The 21,937-nt window shown below is 43.6% G+C and overlaps 1 long non-coding RNA gene across 1 annotated transcript in view; it reads right to left on the bottom strand.

Annotated features, from left to right (window-relative positions):
- Positions 1-21,937, bottom strand: part of LOC144260486 (uncharacterized) — a 105,030-nt gene that overhangs the window by 33,390 nt on the left and 49,703 nt on the right. The gene's annotated exons all lie outside the window — the stretch shown is intronic.

The following is a 21,937-nucleotide window of genomic DNA, read 5'->3' as shown; positions in this document are numbered from 1 at the left end:
ACAGTGGTGATTCCTAGTCCCTCAAAGAAAAGCAGAACAATAGAACAGCCACAAACTATGCCCATGTATTCCGTGATTAATTAAAACCTTGTTTTTCCTCACTGCATAAAGAACAAACCCAACCCTCTTGTGTTCTTCTGGCATATTTAAGTTGTGAGTCAGAGACCACAGTGGAGATACTGCTTGCCTAGCCTTAGAATGTTTGAGTATCATATGCCAAATAGTAATCACTGGGATTATTGCTCTGTCACTCGTGAATCCTGTTATTTCCGCCTTCCTATGCGAAATATAGAACGGGGTGGCCAACCTGAGCCTGAGAAGGAGCCAGAATTTACCAGTGTACATTTCCAAAGAGCCAGAGTAACACATCAGCAGCCCCCCACCAGCACCCGCCCCAGCCGCTCCCAGAGCCTCCCACCCACCGGCAGCCCCCCCGATCAGCGCCTCCTCCTCCCTCCCCGCACCTCCCAATCAGCTGTTTCGTGGTGTGCAGGAGGCTCGGGCGGGGGGGTGGGGGGGAGAGAAGAGGAGAGGGAGCGGGAGGAGCAAGGGCACGGCCTGTGGCAGAGCCTGGGGTTGAGCAGTGAGCACCGAGCACCCCCGGCACACTGGAAAGTTGATGCCTGTAGCTCCAGCCCCGGAGTCGGCGCCTGTACAAGGAGCCGCATATTAACTTCTGAAGAGCCGCTTGTGGCTCCGGAGCCGCAGGTTGGCCACCCCTGGTATGGAATATACTGCCTCATCGAGAAGGTGCAGGTAATTCCCGGTACATATATTTTAATTCTGTTTTCTATTTGTACTCTGATGGCACTCAGAAACTCCAGTTGGTATCATGGTCCCTTGTTTGTTCTTGAGGGATTTCTGCACTAAAAAATTAAAAATTCCACACCAAAAAAAATTTTAAAATCTGCACACTGTATTTTAAAATTCTGCAAATTTTGTCACTAAATAAATGTGGAGGCTCCAGTATGTCAGGGGGGAGCACAGGCCACTGGCTGTATGGAGGTGGGAGATCACCCTGAAGCCCTCCCTCCCCCAGGATACAGGCTCGTCGGTGAGGCTGCACCTGACCTTGACACATCACAAGGGCCTGGCCTGACTCAGAAACACCACGGGGCCCTGCCCAGCTGTGCCAGGTACACTGTGATAGTGAGCAAGACGGACAGAGTGTTGCACACATGGCCACTTCAGGCCCCTTATCCAGGTGTGGGGCAGGCAGGCAGGCTCTGCCCAGCAGGATCCAAGTGTGGTGGGGCTTAGTGTAAGGGGTCCCAGATGTGGGGTGAGAAGATTCTGCATGGGGCAAGCTGGATGCGGACCACTCTGTGTGGGGTCTGGATGCAGGCAGGGATCCAGATGTACGGGGATTCATGGGGGGGTTATAGGTGCAGGGGGAATGGGACTCTGCAGGGAGATCCAAGTGAAGGGGAGTTTGGGTTTAGGAAGATGGGGCTCACTAGGGAGGTATGGGGGGCTCATTGTGTGGTCCAGGTGCAGGGGGCAGTTTGGGTGCAGGGGTGGGGGGTCCAGATCCAGGGGGGGTTCCAGGTGCATGCGGGTTGGGCAGATGGGGGAGCAGCACCCCCCACAGCTGAAAAGCAATGGGGGCAGGAAACAGAGAGGGAGGTGAATGGAGCTTTCTGAAGCCAGGGGAGGTTTCTGGGGGTGGGTCTGACTTGGCCCTAGCCACTCCTTGCAGGGGAAGAGGAAGTCCCATCCTCCTCCAGCTCAGCCAGGACAAGCAGCTGAACCCAGTGCCAGGTAGGAGCCACTGGCCGGGGCATCGGCAAACCCACCCCCCCCAAACCCGGCAGTGATTTACCTCTCCACCGGCTGCTCTGGGCGCTCAAAACGATATGCCTGCACTTCTGGGGAGGGGCATGTGACCACTCTTGCAGCTTCCCCATCAGAAAGTCATTCTTCTGTGGGGAAGCAAAGAAATCTGAGAGGGACATGAATTCTGTATGCACACAGTGGTACCGAATTCCCCCAGAAGTACTTGTTCTGGGTGCTGTACAAACACATACGAAGACAAGTTCTTTGATCCGAAGAAGTAGCAATCAAACCAATTAAACTGGAAGATGAGATTCCCAACAGTAGTATTTCAAGGAGAGGCCAGAAAAAATTCCTCTTTGAAGGCCTGCTCTAACGCCCAGTGAAATCAATGCAAAGACCTCCACTGACTTCAGTGGACATTGGATCAAGACCTCAAACATAGTAATCTTTGGGCTCACTCTTGGGTTTTCTTCTAAAAATAATACTTTAAAGACTGTATCAGTCCTGTCAGACTTTAGAAAGAGAAATCAACTGAGTTCTGGAAGACACCCAAAAAGTGTGAAAGGGGCACTCATCACAAATTTCTATCACTTTGAGGCATAAGTAGGTCCAGCTTTCAATCTTTTGATGTCCTGATCAATCATAGGGGAAATAATTAAAGTGCAGCTCTACACTGAGAAGTGACATGCAAACACAGCACCTTCTTAGTCATCAAATCTACTCTCTGAGGCCTGGTTTACACTTAAACCTTACGTCAACCTAACTATGTTGCTTAGGGACATGAAAAATTCACACCCCTGGGAGACGTAGTTAAGATGATCTAAGCCCTGGGACAGAATCATAGAATATCAGGGTTGGAAGGGACCTCAGGAGGTCATCTAGTCCAACCCCCTGCTCAAAGCAGGACCAATCTCCAATTTTTGCCCCAGATCTCTAAGTGGCCCCCTCAAGGATTGAACTCACAACCCAGGGTTTAGCAGGCCAATGCTCAAACCACTGAGCTATCCCTCCCCCCCCAACCAGACACTCTCAGGTTGATGAAAGAATTCTTCAGTCAACCTTCAGAGTCATATCTCCTCGTATTTGCTCGTATTGTGGCCAAAATAAGTTTTCACTCCTCTTTTCCCCTGATAGCCCTGCAGAGTCAACACAACTAAGAGACAGTGAGCTGGATTCTGTTCTGATGACACACAAGGAAGAATAAGTCACCAAGTTCCAGTCAGTTCAAAGGGTGGAGGTGACCACCAGAATACTGAAGCGAAGAGTTCACTACCCCTTTCAAAATATGCTGGGCTGTGATGTTGCCAGTCATTAAACAGGAGAATAAAACGACAACCTCTTCTAACAACAAAACAACGAAGAGGCACAAGTTAGTCCAACGCTACCCAAAATCCTCCTCTGCCCTGAACTTTTTCTTAAAAATTCCCATTGCTGCACTGTGGGAGGGCTAATGTAATCCAGCTGCCAGCATTTCAACTACTGTGTCAGCTAGGCCTGCTGCATTAGGTGCTATAGTAATAAACCCGCCACCAGCCATTCTCAGGAGTGCCAGTTTCAACCAGTCAAAAATCACGAGTCTTGCCCCAAAAAGCATGAGATTGGCTTAAAGATCATGAAATTTAAAACCAAATAATAATAGTACATTTTGGATTCTTCTTGTCTTCCAATTTCTGAGCCTTCAGGGCGCACTTACTTCATGTTTTCAACCTCCCATGAGGGCTAGAACATTTACTGTTGTTTTTTTTTTTTTTTTAAATGAAAGCTAAGATTCTAATGCAAACTCATGACTCCTGTAGTGGGGGCTTTATGAAAAATACCAAATCTCACAAGACTCAAAATAAAATCAGGAGAGTTGGCAACACTGCAATTCTACACTAGCTCTCCTGCTATTGCTACCACCAATGGAGTTGTATTAGCAGGAGGTGCCAGGCCGGGGAAAGTTCAGTGCAGCTACAGTCAAAGATTCTAGGGTTGTACTAGTGTGTTGTCTTTGCTGCTTCGCTTTATTTTAGTTTGATATTTCCTACAACTAGAACTGCATCTTTCTTCCTAAGGTTCATGCTCAGACTTGTACAGAGAGAGATCCCTTCCATTGTCTTCCCCACCCTTCAGAGCAAAGGGTTAAGCAGCCTGTTGCTATCCATCCCTTTCTGTGGTTTAGAGAGCTGGGCTGCAACTCAGTTATGCCTGGTTCTGAGGCATGTGAGGAGGAAAGAGATAATTCTGTGCTTCTAATCTTGCTTTGCAGGCGCACCAATTTTTGCTTCTTTAACACCTGCCATTGAGAAAGAAACATCAAAAAAGATTTACTCACATCCTTATTGCATGATGGTAAAAATGATATAAAGGAGAAAGAGATGAACAATTCCAAGTGGGTCTCAGAGAACAAATGCAAATGTTTCACTTCTAAATCTTTCTGCTTTCAAGAGGGATAAGGGAGTTAGATTGAGTTTGTAGCTAAAATGCAAGATTGAGTTAGAAGATCTGGAATTCTATTCCTGGCTCTGCTTCACATGTCCTATTTGACCTTGGACAAGTTATTTGATCTCTCTGGGCCCCAATTTCCCCATCTGTGATGCGGAGATAACGCTTATCTACCATGTCCAGGACTCTGGGAGGCCTATATTCGTTAATATTTTAAAAGAGTTTTGAAGTGTTCAGATGCAAGGTATAAAAGCACAGTTTTATTATAATTATTTAAAAGGCCAATTCCCATGCCCAAAAATGAACATAATTTAAAAAAAAAAAAAAAACATTTTCTAACAGTGTCTCCCTAACTCCTCCAAGCCTTTAAAAAAATAGTTCCCACAGTTAAAATCACCCAGACATTCATGCAGCAACTCTGTGGCTGCATCAGACATCCTCCCACTTGGACAGCTTAACTCATGAGCATGCTTATATCTTCCTGAAGGTTGGCTTGCTCCATGCCTGCAATGCAAGAATTCGTCAACACTTGTGATTATCATCCCGTTGTTCTAATGCTGATCACAGCCAATTGATGGAGTGGAGTTTAACTTTCAGCCCAAACTAGTGTTTTGAAGAACCAGGAGGAAAGCAGCATGTGGGGAGGTAGGGCTGTAGCAAAGGCTGGGGACTATACTGATTAGCAAATTGAGAGGGGTAAGGATTTCTCCGGGATTGGAGGAAAGTTACAGATAATAGCGAAGAGAGGAGGTCAGGCCTGGAACATAACTCTGAGAGAGGAGCAGACAGAAGGTGATAACCATGACTTTTAGGGGCTGGGAGAAAAGCAGCGGATGAGTGCAGGACTTGAGCCAGAGTGGCTAATTTTGGAAGGGGGCACTAAAAATAATGTATCCGTTGGGTGTAGAGACAGGGGAAAGAAGCCCAGATGGGAAATGATGGCCGAGGAAGGAGTAGTGCGGAAAGGGATCTGGGGGTCATAGTGGATAACAAGCTAAATATGAGTCAACAGTTTAACACTGTTTCAAAAAAGCAAATATTGCTGTGGGACGTATTAGAAGGAGGGTTGTAAGCAAGACACGAGAAGTAATTTTTCCGCCCTACTCAACGCTGATTAGGCCTCAACTGGAGTACTGTGTTCAGTTCTGGTCACCACATTTCAGGAAGGATGTGGACAAATTGGAGAAAGTCCAGAGAAGTGCAACAAAAATTATTAAAGATCTAGAAAACATGACCTATGAGGGAAGATTGAAAAAATTGGGTTTGTTTAGTCTAGAGAAGAGAAGACTGAGAAGGCACAGGATAACAGTTTTCAAGTACATAAAAGGTTGATACAAGGAGGAGGGAGAAAATTTGTTCTTCTTAACTTCTGAGGACAGGAAAAGAAGCAATGGGCTTAAATTGCAGCAAGAGTGATTTAGGTTGGACATGAGGAAAAACTTCCTAACTGTCAGGGTGGTTAAGCACTGGAATAAATTGCCTAGGGAGGTTGTGGAATCTCCATCATTGGAGATTTTTAAGAGCAGGTTAGATAAACACCTGTCAGGGATGATCTAGAATCATAATAATTAGTCCTGCCATGAGGGTTGGTAAAGGCTCACCAATTGAGGGTAGATAGAGCCAGAATCAACGCTGAGACTAGAGAAGAGAGATCAGCTCCTCTGCAAAAAGTGACCATGTAAATTGAGAATGTTGATAAAAAAATAACAGATATAACTAGCTGCTTTCATCGTTCCTGTTCTCATGTTAAAAAGTAACACTGCTCCAGCTGTGGCAGGATTGGAGTTTGTCACCAGAACTACCGGGACGTGTTTTCCTTTAGTTTTACCCTCCTATCATGAAAGGGGCTACTCAAACTACCAGGGTTCAGCTCTGGCATAATTCCACCACGTGATTTTATCTATCTCAAATACTGCTCTTGTAGGGTGAAAAATCTCTTCCAATGGAAGTTTTGCCATGGACTTTAATGGGCTTCAAAATTAGGGACCGGTCCAAAGCTACTGAAATCAATGGGAGTCTTTCCATCAACTTCTACAGCTCTTGGAAGCCGGGCAGGGAAAGCAGGAAGTTTGGCAGCTGGGGAGGAGACAGTTGGGTTTTCTGCAACCAAAAAGGCATGGGAGGAGGTCTGGAAAAATTGCAAGGTAAGCACTTTAGCAGGATGTGTCTAGCAAAATTAGCAGCAATGTGATAGTGCTGACATTGAATTGTTGGGCCTGTTTCTCATTTACACTAAGGTCACATCCACGCTGTTCAAACAGTGTAATGGGGCCAAATGCCTTTAAGGCCCCTTTATACTGCCAGAGCGATATTGATGTGACATTAGTATAAATGAACCAGACCCGTCATATTTTAATTTTAGAGCTAACATCCCATTTATACAAATGGGACAATTAACAGCTCTGCAAGCTACTGTCTCCAGATGTCTGCAGATACAGGAAGATAATAATGTTTTTAAGGTTTTCTGCACAACCATAAGAGATACAAATATTACTTGTATTGAGGGGAAGCTTTGATTCTGGAGCGCAAACTTCAGCTAGAGGTGGATTCTGCAGCAAATTTTGTGGCCATGGAATCATAGAATCTACAGGGTGACATTAGTAACAATTTACAAATATGACAAATACTAATTTTCTTTAAACTTTTTCCCCCTTCTGTGCATCATTGTGCACTATACATGTTGGATGACAACCTCCCATCCCAGAGGTGGCTGTATTACAGTGGTATTTTATGTATACTTCTATTCTCTGTGTACCCCAATAGCCCTCCCTGAAGTAAACAGTTTTGAAGTGCACAAGGATAAAAAGATGGGTCTTATAGTTTGTAATGGATGAAAGCACTATACGGACCAGATCCAAAGCCCATTAAAGTCAATGGGAGTCTTTCCAATTACATGAATAGGCTTTCAATCAAAGTGTTGAATATCATTATAGCAGGAATATATTCTACAGGCTCAGCAGAGAAGGCAAGCACTGAATGAAGATGAAGGCTGCACTATCCATTCAGCCATCAAGGTGATCCTTTCAGGACAGAGATGAGGTACATTGGGGTGGCCGCGTGCAGAATCTCATTCTCGGTGCAGTTTGTGACTTCATATCTCCAGGCCTGGTCAATCTAACATCCTTCAGGAGCAATACAATACATTCATTAAAAACAATTTAAAAGAGCTATGAGGGAGACTTGCTAAAATAGCTGAAGCTGTACATTAGAGACAGGAAGAAGCAGTGCTCAATTTATGTTCGCAGTAAAATTGCAAAAGACATTAATTCTAGCATGCTTTGCTTCTTAATTAAATTGAATGGTACCTATTAGCCATGATTGCTAGCATAACAACCTCCCTATAATGGTCATCAGCACAGATTGAACCTGGGATCGTCAACACGGCAACACAGGCCTCTGTCACTTGAGCTGGAGGAGTAACTCCATTTGCTGGTAACAGTAGTAGGCTGGACCAGCCACTGGAGGAGAATGGGACGCAAACACTTTTCCAGTGCGTTGCTCTAGGGTACAAACATAGGAATAATATTTCCATAGGTGGTACATACTTTGTAATGCTGGCCTACAGAAAATTCAGTATATGCCATTCCCAGAAATCCATACTAAGAAATCTATGCTGCTGTCATAATCTAAGCACCTATTCCCATTGATTATAAGAACAAAGGTCCATCCAGCCCAGTATCCTGTCTGCCGACAGTGACCAATGCCAGGTGCTCCAGAGGGAGTGAACCTAACAGGTAATGATCTAGTGATCTCTCTCCTGCCATCCATCTCCACTCTCTGACAAATAGAGGCTAGGGACACCATTCCTTACCCATCCTGGCTCATAGCCATTAATGGACTTAACTGCCATGAATTTATCCTGCTCTCTTTTAAACCCTGTTACAGTCCTAGCCTACACAATCTCCTCAGGCAAGGAGTTCCATGGGTTGACTGTGCGCTGTGTGAAGAAGAACTTCCTTTTATTTGTTTTAAACCTGCTGCCCATTAATTTCATTTGGTGGCCCCTAGTTCTTATATTATGGGAACAAGAAAATAACTTTTCCTTATTCACTTTCTACACACCACTCATGATTTTATATACCTCTATCATTTCCCCCCTTAGTCTCCTCTTTTCCAAGCTGAAAAGTCCTAGCCTCTTTAATCTCTCCTCATATGAGACCCATTCCAAATCCCTAATAATTTTAGTTGCCCTTTTCTGAACCTTTTCTAATGCCAGTATATCTTTTTTGAGATGAGGAGACCACATCTGTACGCAGTATTCAAGATGTGGGCATACCATGGATTTATATAAGGGCAATAAGATATTCTCCATCTTATTCTCTATCCCTTTCTTAATGATTCTTAACATCCTGTTTGCTTTTTTGACTGCCGCTGCACACTGCATGGACGTCTTCAGAGGACTATCCATGATGACTCCAAGATCTTTCTCCTGATTAGCTGTAGCTAAATTAGCCCCCATCATTTTGTATGTATAGTTGGGGTTATTTTTTCCAATGTGCATTAATTTACATTTATCCACATTAAATTTCATTTGCCATTTTGTTGCCCAATCACTTAGCTTTGTGAGATCTTTTTGAAGTTCTTCACAGTCTGCTTTGGTCTTAACTATCTTGAGCGGTTTAGTATCATCTGCAAACTTTGCCACCTCACTTTTTACCCCTTTCTCCTGATCATTTATGAATAGGTTGAATAGGATTGGTTTTAGGACTGACCCTTGGGGAACACTATTAGTTACCCCTCTCCATTCTGAAAATTTACCATTTATTCCTACCCTTTGTTCCCTGTCTTTTAACCAGTTCTCAATCCATGAAAGGATCTTCCCTCTTATCCTATGACAACTTAATTTACGTAAGAGCCTTTCATGAGGGACCTTGTCAAAGGCTTTCTGGAAATCTAAGTACACTATGTCCACTGAATCCCCCTTGTCCACATGTTTGTTGACCCCCCCTCAAAGAACTCTAATAAATTAGTAAGACATGATCTCCCTTTACAGAAATCATGTTGACTTTTGCTCAACAATTTATGTTCTTCTATGTGTCTGACAATTTTATTCTTTACTATTGTTTCAACTAATTTGCCCAGTACTGACGTTAGACTTACCGATCTGTAATTGCCAGGATCACCTCTAGAGCCCTTCTTAAATATTGGCGTTATATTAGCTATCTTCCAGTCAGTGGGTACAGTAGCTGATTTAAAGGACAGGTTTCAAACCAAAGTTAGTAGTTCCGCAATTTCACATTTGAGTTCTTTCAGAACTCTTGGGTGAATGCCATCTGGTCTCAGTGACTTGTTACTGTTAAGTTTCTCAATTAATTCCAAAACCTCCTCTAGTATCACTTCAATCTGTGACAATTCCTCTGATCTGTCACCTACAAAAGACGGCTCAGGTTTGGGAATCTCCCTAACATCCTCAGCCTTGAAGACTGAAGCAAAGAATTCATTTAGTTTCTCCACAATGACTTTGTCGTCTTTAAGTGCTCCTTTTGTATCTTGATCGTCCAGGGGCCCCACTGGTTGTTTAGCAGGCTTCCTGCTTCTGATGTACTTAAAAAACATTTTGTTATTACCTTCTGAGTTTTTGGCTAGCTGTTCTTCAAACTCCTTTTTGGCTTTTCTTATTACATTTTTACATTTAATTTGGCATTGTTTATGCTCCTTTCTATTTACCTCACTAGGATCTGACTTCCAGTTTTTAAAAGATGCCTTTTTATCTCTCACTGCTTCTTTTACATGGTTGTTAAGCCATGGTGGCTCTTTTTTAGTTCTTTTACTGTGTTTTTTAATTTGGGGCATACATTTAAGTTGAGACTTTATTATGGTGTCTTTGAAAAGCGTCCATGCAGCTTGCAGGGATTTCACTCTAGTCACTGTACCTTTTAATTTCTGTTTAACTAACCTCCTCATTTTTGCATAGTTCCCCTTTCTGAAATAAAATGCCACAGTGTTGGGCTGTTGATGTGTTCTTCCCACCACAGGAATGTTAAATGTTATTATATTATGGTCACTATTTCCAAGCGGTCCTGTTATAGTTACCTCTTGGACCATATCCTGCGCTCCACTCAGGACTAGATCGAGAGTTACCTCTCCCCCTGTGGGTTCCTGTACCAGCTGCTCCAAGAAGCAGTCATTTAAAGTATCGAGAAATTTTGTCTCTGCATTTCATCCTGAGGGGACATGTACCCAGCCAGTACGGGGATAATTGAAATCCCCCACTGTTATTGAGTTTTTTATTTTGAGAGCCTCTCTAATCTCCCTTAGCATTTCATCATCACTATCACTGTCCTGGTCAGGTGGTCGATAATAGATCCCTACTGTTATATTCTTATTAGAGCATGGAATTACTATCCATAGAGATTCTATGGAACATGTGGATTCATTTAAGATTTTTATTTCATTTGATTCTACATTTTCTTTCACATATAGTGCCACTCCACCCCCCCCCTCCACCCTACCCCCGCACAACCTATTCTGGCCTTCCGATATATTTTGTACCCCAGAATGATTGTGTCCCATTGATTGTCCTCACTCCAGGTTTCTGTGATGCCTGTTATATCAATATCCTACTTCAACACGAGGCACCCTAGTTCACCCATCTATCTTCATACACTGTAAAACAACTACAGAAGGAACCACAACTGTACCAAGCAATCAGAGATACCAGCTAGCACTGAAGAAGTTCAACCATATATTTGTTCCTGTGCTCCTTATCCAGACAGAAGATACACGACAGCAGCAAAGATGTGAACCTTTTGTTATATCTTTATATCTTAACCTGCCAAGTGCAGAATGCTGTTTGCAGGGATTATACCCAGAGCTGACAGCACACCCAAGTTGTGCCTCCTGAGTGCCACTTGCTGGGCTGTTGGGTTGTCAGCTGTTATTTAGCAGTCCAAACTACTAGAGTTACAAAATCTGGAAGACATATAACAAGCTGAAACTGGAGAAGCTCCAAAGAAGGGCCAGCAGTCTCCTGCAGCAGCTTGGGAAAGGCAACCCAGTGGGAGTAACTGTATTTAGGACAAACCAGATTTTCAAGGCTGTGTACACAACAAATGTACATGTAAATCTGCACATGCCTAACTTACACATAAACATCTAATATGCACAATTGGTTTTGTACTTGTGCAAATTACACAATTGCATACAAATATGGGGTACTTGGGGCATAAGTTAGGCATGCAGTGGTAGAAGTTGGGCTCAGCCAATTTGGAAAGACTGATCTTGGATGTTTTCTGGTGACATCAGTGTCATAGTTCAGGGCAACTGCACCTATATGCCCCTTCAGCGGTCCCTCGAGGGCACCCCTTCTGGTTCCCAGCTCCTCAGCCGTCACTTCTCTTTGGCAGAGACTAGTCTTGCCTCAAAGGGGCAGTGTCTGCACTTTGCTTTCTCTCCAGAGGTTCTGAACAGTGTAATTGACAGCAGTTATAAGTTACCACACAGCTCTTTGTAAGCAAGCACATTTGTTCTTAAGGTGAAAGCATGACAGACAAAACATTAAAAACAATAAAAGAACCTACACGCGTGCTAAAAAGCTTACCAGAAATCACCCCTAACTCCAACCTCAGGCTCCGGTAGGTGTCAGTCCTTCAAAAACACCAACTAGGTTTTCCCAATAGTTACAAGTTCACAACTGTCTCAGATTCAAAACCAGAACCACCACGAATAGGTCTGCCTTTCCTTTATACAGCTTGGGCCTTTCATCTTGGCCTCATGTAACAAGTGTCCAGCAAACAGAGGCCCACTCTTCAGGGTGTAGCTTCAAAAGACTGGGGTTTTGCATAATATTCACCTCCCTTTAGATATTCCCCAGAAAACCACTTCACTCTTATTGTCCCAAAAGTCCATTCTTGTCTGGCACACTGTTCAACAGAGTCCTCATATCTGAAGTTACATACAATCCCAACCCACAGCAATATGTAAACCATTCATTTTATAAAATGGACCTCAAAGATACTTAAACTTAATTCAGTAAGGTCCCCCAAGGATGTGGCAGGAAATTGCCACATCTGTCACAATCAATACATGTAATGGGTAGAGAAGGAGGGATAAGGACAGAATACCCCCACTCCCAAAATTAATTATTATTATGGTAGATCCCAGAATAGGGGTTCTCAGCTTTGTTTTAATGATGCCTCTGCCATAATTTTTTTTTAACTTGGAGAGCCCCCCTTACAAAATGGGACTTCCCAATGTAATCTAGATGGAACTGGGGCCATTAATACATTGATTCCAATAAAGAGGATTATACTTTAAATAAATCAGTCCTTTGATCCTGCTGTCTAACAGTGCTTAGGCTAGGAAACCTTTTAAATGGATATATCTTAATATCCAAAGTTTTCAGGGCAGTATTTCTCAATTTCAGCATAGAAGAGTACTAGTGTAGCCTGGAGCACAGGTCACTTGTTGGTTTGAACTAGAGTAACTTGAAGTCTTTAAATCAAGATGTGAGGACTTCAGTAATTCATCCAGAGGTTATGGGTCTAATATAGGAGTACATGGGTGAGGTTCTGTGGCCTGCAATGTGCAGGAAGTCAGATCAGATAATTATGATGGCCTTAAAATCTCTGGGTCTAATGGGCATTGTGGCCACATGCATGAGGTTGCAACACCATTCGCTAAAATTGGCTTGCCACTTCTTTGTTAGGAGTTGCAACCCCATGAGTGAGTAGAAGTCTTGCTGTGACCAGCCCTAGAAACTCTGACATAGAATCATGGAGTTAGAAGGGACCACAAGGGTCATCTATTCTAACCCCCAACATATCCTGCCCCCGTTGAGAAACACTGTCCTAGAGGCTCCACCTGAGACTGTGACCATGTTGTGCTCAGGTAGGGTACAAACACATAGAACCAGACAGTCCTTAAAGAATTTACAATCTAAATAGACAAGACAAACAAAGGAGGAGAGATATGGTATTTTTTATACCCATTTATGGGAATGAAGAACTAGTCACAGAAATTAAATGGCATGCCCATGGCCACATAAGAAGTCTGTGGTAGAAGCAGGATTGAACCCATCTGTCCTGAGTCTCAGTCCACTGCATTCCCACAAAACCAGACCAGTTGATGGTGTGCTCCAATTTGCTATAGCTTTTTTCAGTTTATTCCTCAACTTCCCCCCCCCCAATTCCTTTTTTCCTTCCTGCCCACTTCCTCCAAACTAGAAGCAGTGACAAGTGGGACTCTGGCAAATACACCCATATCCACCCTCCAGCATTTTGACCATTCAACCATTTTAAATTCTTAATATAACCAAGCAAACACACCTTGCATAGTAGCAAGTGAATAGAGGCACCTCAGTTTGAGTCGAACTGTATAATCTTTAGCCCTGCTATAAACTCTGAACACTCCTTTGTCGGTTTTGGTGACACACTTTTAAGTATCTCCCGCCTCCATTGGCAAACATGTTCCATCCTTAACACTGTAAGCTCACTGTACTGTGATAAAGAATGAATGGTCTATTAAAAGGTATTTATTTAAAGCGCCATCCACACCTATGCAATAAATAATTGAGAACAGCTTATGAGACAAAGGTCTAATGCAAGTGTGACTGTAGGAGGTGTATTACAGGAAGCAAAGGAAAAAGATGGAACTGGACTCATACACGTTCATAACTCAGAAGCTGCCATTCTGGATTGCTGGAAAAGGGATGGAAAACTGGAAATGAGATCATGCAGCCCCGACAAACAATACATTCATGTGAAGAGCCACAGAACAAATGACACGTCAGTTGTTCATCCGGAGAACAGGTTTCACTAGCTTGGATTAAAATGATTGCTTTGCTGGAGAATGTGCTTCTTGCTGCTATGAGACAGAAAGGAGGAAGAGTGAACACGCTGCTTCACAGGGGCCTGAACCAAAAGCCCCGATCCAAACACCATAAAACTCTGAGGAAGTTTGGACCTGCATGGAGTACTGGACTTTAAAGCACTACATTTAAAAGGAAGCATTTCAATGCCAAGGAGTTATAATTGTTAATGTAAAAGAACACACAGTTGAATTATTGACGCTATATATTTTGATTCAGATTACTGAGGCCAGATGTGCACTGTCCAACAGACTGAACACATTTCTCAGACTGCTGCTTGTTATTCCTACAAGCACACATGAAGTAGAAGGCAGCTTCACTGCACCTGGATGTCTCAAAATACATGTGCAGCAGTGAAAGACTCCACAGCATTTAGTGTAGTGCGTTCACAAAACCAACACTGATCAGCTCCCTTGGGATGTAATTGCAGTCTACCTCAGTCCAGGCAATGAGCACATGCCAGGTTTTGGACACTATTGCTATCCTGTCAGAAGGCAACGTGGCAGAGAAAGAGATTTACAGGACAATGTGTAAAAACACATTGTAAACCATGCAAAAGTAGCATGTGAAGTGTCTTTCCCTCAAATTATTTTATCTGTTGTCAGCTCTGCCAACGTTAATGTATTTGCATCCTTTGGAGTCCCCAAAAGACATACTCCTGCTTGACAACCAAATGATCATACAAAAATATTCCACTATATTAGATACACAGAATCCTAAGCTCATAGGTACTGACTCTGTGGGCACTCCAGGGCTGGAGCACCCACAGAAAAAAACTAGTGGGTGCTTAGCACCCACTAGCAGCCAGTAAGATTCAGGAATCTTGGGTTCTATTCGAGGCTCTGGAGACCCTTCTGTCCCAATCCTCCACCTCCAAGTCAGAATCCTTCTGCTTCTGTTCCCTCCAAGCTGTCATTGTCCCAGTCCTGTCTCCACCCACTCCAGGCTCCTCATCCCGGCCCCCAGCCAGTCCTAATCTCCTCCTCTCGGCTCCCTGTCCTCATCACAGTCTTGCCTGCAGCCCATCTCCCAGTCCCTGTCTCTTTCCTCAGTATCTTCATCACCGTCTCCTTCCTCCAGTCTCTTTGCCCAACCAGTCCTCATCTGATCTCTCTGTCCCAGTCTCCTCCCAGCGTCGAGTCCTAGGTTTCCAAGTCTCCAACCCCACAGGCCACCTTCCAGTCTTATTCCCGGTCATCCCCCACAGGCTCCTTGTCCCAATTTACTCCTTCACACACACACATACACACACACACACGGAAAATTCTTGTCTCCTCTGAATTCAGGCTATTCCTGCTCCATGCTACCAGGATACCAGCACAGAAACCACTAAAAGCACAGGAGAGACAGGCTCCCTGCTGAACCCCAGCTCATTCTACAGCAGCTGGGAGCAGCGATCACAAGGAAAATCCTTGAAGCTCTTGGCTGAGCATGTTCAGTGAACACTGAATCATATGATTTAGCTGCCAAATTCTAACAAGCCTCTATTGCGCATTTGCAAACTGAGATTTGTCAAAGGCTTATAACTTGGGTGAATTTTTGCAGGAACTGCAAAAGGCACATCCCTGACGCCAGGGCTATCCCCCTGCCAAATTTCAAGTCCCAACTCCAAAGCATGTTGCTGCTAGAGCTCCTCAAAGAAATGGTTGTAAAAAACATTTTGGCATGGGTAAAACAACGTTTTTTTTTTCCCGGCAGTATCATTCTCAGAAATGGCTTGACCATTCTTGAGGAAACTCTTAAAACACAAAAGTCAGCCTGAGGCAACCACTCAGCATGGAAAATTTCAGCCCAAACAGTTAAAGTCCAGTAAAGTTACAAGCAACTGCAAACAGGCTCTTATAATAGGAAGTGTCAGGCGACCATAAGTATGATATTGCTGCCCGCCCCACCTTTAATAACTGTAAAATGTATAATGACAGGTTTCAGAGTAGCAGCCGTGTTAGTCTGAATCCACAAAATGAAGTGAGCTGTAGCTCACGAAAGCTTATGCTCAAATACATTTGTTAGTCTCTAAGGTGCCACAAGACCTCCTTTTCTTTTTGTAAAATGTATATAATTTACCCAGATGTGATGGCTCCCTTCTGTCATTTAAGCAGTGACAAACTGAACCTACATACAGCTATAAAAATATATTTGAACACACACATATATATTCTGCAATATACCTAGGTCCACACACAAGTGATCTGAGCTGTGGACTAAAGACAAAATGAGTCAGCTTTTAAATTATGGGAACAAAAAAAAGCAACCACTCATAAATGTCTTATGTCTTAGAAAGGGGGCTAGATGGCACTGTAAGTTTATGAATGTACTAGCCTTTCACCTCTGGAGACTTCAGTCCGTCTCTGCCCTAAGTGGCAAATGAAGGAGTGTTGTATTCTCCAGGGCATGTTTTGTAGAGTTGAGCCAATAATTCACGATTAATTTATCTAAAAAATGTCCCTTTTTCCTAAATAGGAATTGTATTGAGAATTATTTACGGATTTCTTCCGCAAATCATACTCAGTCTGCAAACATTTTGACATGCAAATATTATCATAATAAAACATAAGTTTTGCCTGATATTTAGCCAACATTTCCCCCCTTTTCATTCATCCAATTACTGCTAATTAACCTCCCCCACCCTTGGTCTCATGCTAAATTCCTTTTCATGAGCCACATTACCCCCTCACATGAAAACAGTGGTAGAATGGGAAGAGTAACTTAGACCACTGAAGTGATGATCGCTTAGCTGATTCTGTGACATATTATTGCCTCTATTAGGGCTTGATCATGCAAGGTGCTGAGCACTCTGGCTCTGACCTAGTGAAGCACTCATAGATGTGAGAATGAAATATAGCCAGTGCAGTCACTGGGACTACTCACTTGCTTAAAGTTAAGCACATGCTTAATTGTTTGCTGGATTGAGGTCAGACTGCCAGCACTGAGCAGGAGCGAGATCTCAAGTAGGATAATTAACCTCCGGGGAGGTGAAGGGGTGAGGATCTGCAGGAAACTCAAGCCCAAACTCTCTGGAACGCTGACCTTGCCAGTAAAGTACAAACACCCTCCATGCAGCTACCAGCCTCCCAAGCTCCTCACCAGCCAGCTGCTTTGTTACCCCCCCCCCAAAAAAAATTACCCACCCACACATCAGCTTGGGATGAGGCGCAAGGATATGCAATGTGGCAGCCTTATAGTCACTACTCCACTCTGCCTCTAGGGGACTGGAGCATCTGACCCCATTCTTAGTATCTAAGTGCTCCCCTCAGTGTCACCCACTTAGTCATCACTTAACAAAGATGTAAATTTTTAGCCCTTTTCATCTTTCCCCAGAGATCAATTCTGGCAGCTCCCTGATGGCCTTTGTTGTTCTTTTGTGAACTGTCTTCATAGTCCCTGAATAACAGGCGCTCTTCCATAAACTTGCAATAGAAATAATTCCACCACGAAGCAAAGTAGCTGGGCTGGGGTGGGAGGGCAGCATCACAACAGGAACCGGCAGAGAAACAGAGAACTGAACTTCTTCCTCTTCTCCCTTCACTGCTTAATGATGTGTGCGTGAGAGACTGCAAAACAGCTGAGTCACACACTGAAGGTTAACGACAGAATCTAAATCCAGCCACTGATTGTCGGAAAGGCTCCTTGGGATTTGGAAATCTCCCTCTACCGTTTAAGGCCAGGTTAGTATGTGCCTATCTTCCCAAAGAGCAGGAATATGGAATGCTTTTCGGCATGCTATTTGGAATAATTTGACTTTGTGAACAGGGACAATTTTCAGACTATTTGGGTAACTCCTTGTTCAGGTTCCACCTTCCCAGCAGTAACTAACCCAGAAGTGTTCACAGGGGCTCAGGACCTCTCAGGATTTGGCTTAAAAGCAGGTAACTCTGACAAACACTTCACTAATTGATTAATAAATGGATAACCAAAAATTGTTAGTTCCTTCTTTAGTACTGTATGAAAAAATTATTATTATTTAGCACTGCTAGCAGCAGCACCCAGAGACCTCAACCAGGTGAGATTATCCCATTGTGCCAGGCGCTGTACTAACATGTGGTAAACAGTCCCTGCCTCAAAGAGTTTACAGTCTAAAAAACAAACAGCTGATTGATGGGGTAACAAAAATAGGCTATTTTAGCAGAACCAGCCATGTGCACCATTCACATCCCATCAGTAGCAATGAGAACAATTCTTTGCCTACATATCTCTTTACAGAAGGAAATATTCTGCAGGCAGAGCAGCAGAGAGGGGTTTTAAGGAGGGTGAAAGTGCCAAGGTGTTTGTGGGAGAAACAAACAAGCATGCAATCAATATTTGCATTGCTGGTGGAATGAAGGAGGGGGTCAGCCCCATGGCGCGATAACAGCATGGACAGGTAAAAGATATATAGAAAATGTGTTCCAAGAGTATCAGTATTTCATTTTATGCATGCTTGAGGTCGGGCTACTGTAAATCAACTTTTAGTCATTTAAAAATAGATTACCCTCATGTCTCAATAATCCTTGTTCTAATAACTAATTTAATAAGCATTTTACCAATTATTTATCTTTGAAAGAATATCCAAGTTCTTATACTGTATTCGTCACCATAGTAGCTGTGCACCTCAGTCCTAACAGAGACAGAAGAGACCTATGGCTGTTGGCTGAAGGTCGTCTACTGCATCTCCCTGCCAGCCAAGGATTTACCACAACCTTAAAGCATATGTTCATGTTACCCTAGCAATGAGGTTTTCCCTAAAATAAAAAGTTAAACCCATCCCAGAGGACGGTACAGGTAAAGGAAGGAGAATAAATATAGAGCATCTTTAATGATACAGGAGCCTATCCGTGACATCAAACAACAATGATAATACAGCATACCCCAACCTAAGATACAGGCTACCACCTGATTGTGTGTGGGAACTGAGCACTAAGGTGAAACAGTGACCTAGACTCAGATACAAGGCTGGCGCTATTCACCAGTGGAGGCTGTGAGAATTTAATCCCTGACTCAGCATTTAAACATGCACTCAAGTCACTACTGATGTCAAACCATTCTGACTGGGTGGCATTTTATATGCATGTTGCACTGGTGTAAACAACTGCACAAAGGGTGTGGGGGAATGGAGAACAAGGTACTATGAGCATGTTGGGTCCTCCTTTTTCCAAGGGCTTTGCTTTGGTAGCGTTGGACAGTTTTTCATTTCAGAAACTAAAAGGAAGTGGGGACGGAGGGGGAAGTCAGTCATCAGGTGCTTCAATACCATGCTGAGGACCATAAAATATATTTGATTTGCCTAATCTTCACAAAATCACCACTTGGCATAGACAATCTAGGTAATACAGTTTACATTAAAATCCATTTAGCAATATGACAGACAGACGTATTTTTAATATTCATCGGGCCAGGTTATATAGTCTGACCTAAAGGACTGCCAGCTGTTGTGTGTTTTGGTTTTTTTTAAATGAACTGCGCTAGAATACAGTTTTGCTTTGGTTTATGCTCCAGCTCGTTTCTTATATTTTATTAGTTTATTTACTTCGCAATCTTGTGTGTCTGGCAGATGGAAAAAATGCACAGCCGCAACTGACAGGGCACATATTTAATGTGCATCACTCATGTTGATCCTTTCAAAGCCACCCTGGCCTTGTCTCCGCCTGGTATATTCACTTTTGTACTTCTAAGGTTTTGAATGTTTTGAGGATTTCATTTGTCACTGACTGGGTAAAAGGAAGTGGAAAGACAGGTAAATGAGTGACCCCAGAATGAGGATACGGAAGGGAAAAGCCAAGATCTTTATCAGAACCATGAAGAACTAACACTCCAGGGTGCAGAGCCTGCAGGGTAGAAACCCAGCATGTGTTTGTGTGGAGAGACTGGAGGAACACACTTAGCAGGAGGCTTGTAAAGGTGCAACTTGCACGCTCTCCTCTCCCTCTTGCCTGCTGCTGGACACACCGAGCCCTGACCACACCATCATTGTGCCTATGTGTGTGTCCAGAAACCCCACTCAGGATTAGGATCCTCCTGTTCTAAGCACTGTCCAAACACAAAGAGATGGTCTCTGCCCCAAAGAGCTTATACTCTCAGATTGTATATCACACTCCTTTAGGGCAGGAGAGTGCTGCAATGCACCCGCTTTCCTTCCCACCACAGACAAGTAGAGTGCGGCCAACTCACATGGTTTTATTGCTAGTGTCACACTACTTTGTATTTTTCTTAAAGCCCCACCTCCAGGAGTCATATTATTACATGAGAATCTCAGTTTCTATTCTTAAAAAGTTACTTTCTAGCCCTCATAAGGTGGAGAAAAGATGGAGAACATGAACCCTGAAGGCTCAAGGGCCAGAAGGCAAATAAAAAGACCCCAACTGATTTTTAAAAAATAATCTCATGCTTTTTAAGCCAGTTACAGAAATGTTTGGGAACTAAACTGTGATTTTTGAATACTTGGAGTTGGCAATACTGAATGCAGGAGTAGACAAAACTCAGCCCTTAGTCTTTTGGGCAATAAAAGATGACATGGATGCTATCAATTATCTAAGCACCACTTTAATGGGAACTATAGACAAGTTGAAGAGATGGTTTGTGAACCCAGGCATGACTAATCTAGGACTTCTAGTTTATTGTGAAATAGCCAAAGCTGAATCATTGTTTTGTTGGCTGAGGCTATTCGTTCATTTCTTTCTGCTAAACACAATGTGCCAGGTACCGTTCTCAAGACAAACCTCCAAGAACTGTCTGGATACTTCAGAATTTTACATCTATCTGAATGGACTACAGCTAGATGGGAACTGGATTTTTCATTTCATGGGAAAATCTGTAATTTTGCATTTTTTCCATTCCAAACTGGAACCAAAACAAAAAGTTCAAATTCTCTGCACATTTAAATAAATAATAGTAAAAAGAGTCAAGAAAAATGTTTTGTTCTGATAAAACTGAAATGTTACCTTCTGGTTTTGACTTTACCTTATGTTATATAACACAAGAAAGTTGAAACAAAAAGCCATTTTGAAACAGAAAATTGAAATGTTCTGTTCCAAAAAGGCTGAACATTTTGACCTTCTCTAAATACTTCCAGTTTTTCTTTTGAAATTAAATTTCACCAAAATTGACATATTTCGCTTTTGCTGAATCAGCACTACCTGACAGGAAAACGTGCTGTGGGAAAATTTCCCAGCAGCTCGAGAATGGACCTTTAAAGTGAAGCTCCTACTTCAATAACAGCATATGGCAGAAGTGAAGGAGTTAATAGAGGAAGCCCATGTAAATCTTGGAAGACTATACCCATGATGTGCAAATTGGTGCCACACATCAGGAGCAACCGAAGACATCAATTTGGAGAGAGAAACAGGCACTGCGAGTTAGTTTGCCTTGAAAAGTCAGCCTTCTCCCCAGTCTGGGGTTAGCTCTGTTCTGCTTAGTTACAGCTGTGATGGCTGCCCTCTTGTGAGCCTCTTGCTGCTTGTTTATTCCGGAACTGAACGGTCACTTGGAAAATTTCTTCCACAGGGGAATGCTGCCTTTGGTGCCTTTCTAAAAGGAGTTGGACTTTTCATGGTTTTAAAATAAAACCTTGCAGTGAGCGCAGGGGTGAAAGTGGGCCAGTTAGGCACACCAGTATGAAGTGGCCGCTGGTACGGGCCCGTACACAGCTGACGTTAAAGCGCTGCTGCGGCAGCACTTTAACATTGTTGCCCTTTTGCCCCCCCCCCCCCCCCAAGGGCCGCTGACGGGGGGGCGGGAGGGGGGAAGCAAAAGAGGCAGCTGCACTGGGGCCTGGCGATTTAAAAGGGCCTGGGGCTCCTGGCCACCGCTGCACTACCACGGCAGCAGCCGGGAGCCCGAGGCTCTTTAAATCGCTGCTGCAGTCCTGGGTGGTGCAGGCCATGCAGCACGGAAGGGCTGGCTGGGGGTGGCTGACCCCCACCCAGCCCCGCCCTTCCGGGGGCCCAGAGCCAGGCC

The sequence above is a fragment of the Eretmochelys imbricata genome, chromosome 2 (genome assembly GCF_965152235.1).
Source record: "Eretmochelys imbricata isolate rEreImb1 chromosome 2, rEreImb1.hap1, whole genome shotgun sequence".
In the NCBI taxonomy this organism is placed as follows: Eukaryota; Metazoa; Chordata; order Testudines; family Cheloniidae; genus Eretmochelys; species Eretmochelys imbricata.
The sequence above is the reverse complement of the archived record's forward strand: the minus strand, read 5'-3'. Positions and strand labels throughout refer to the sequence as shown.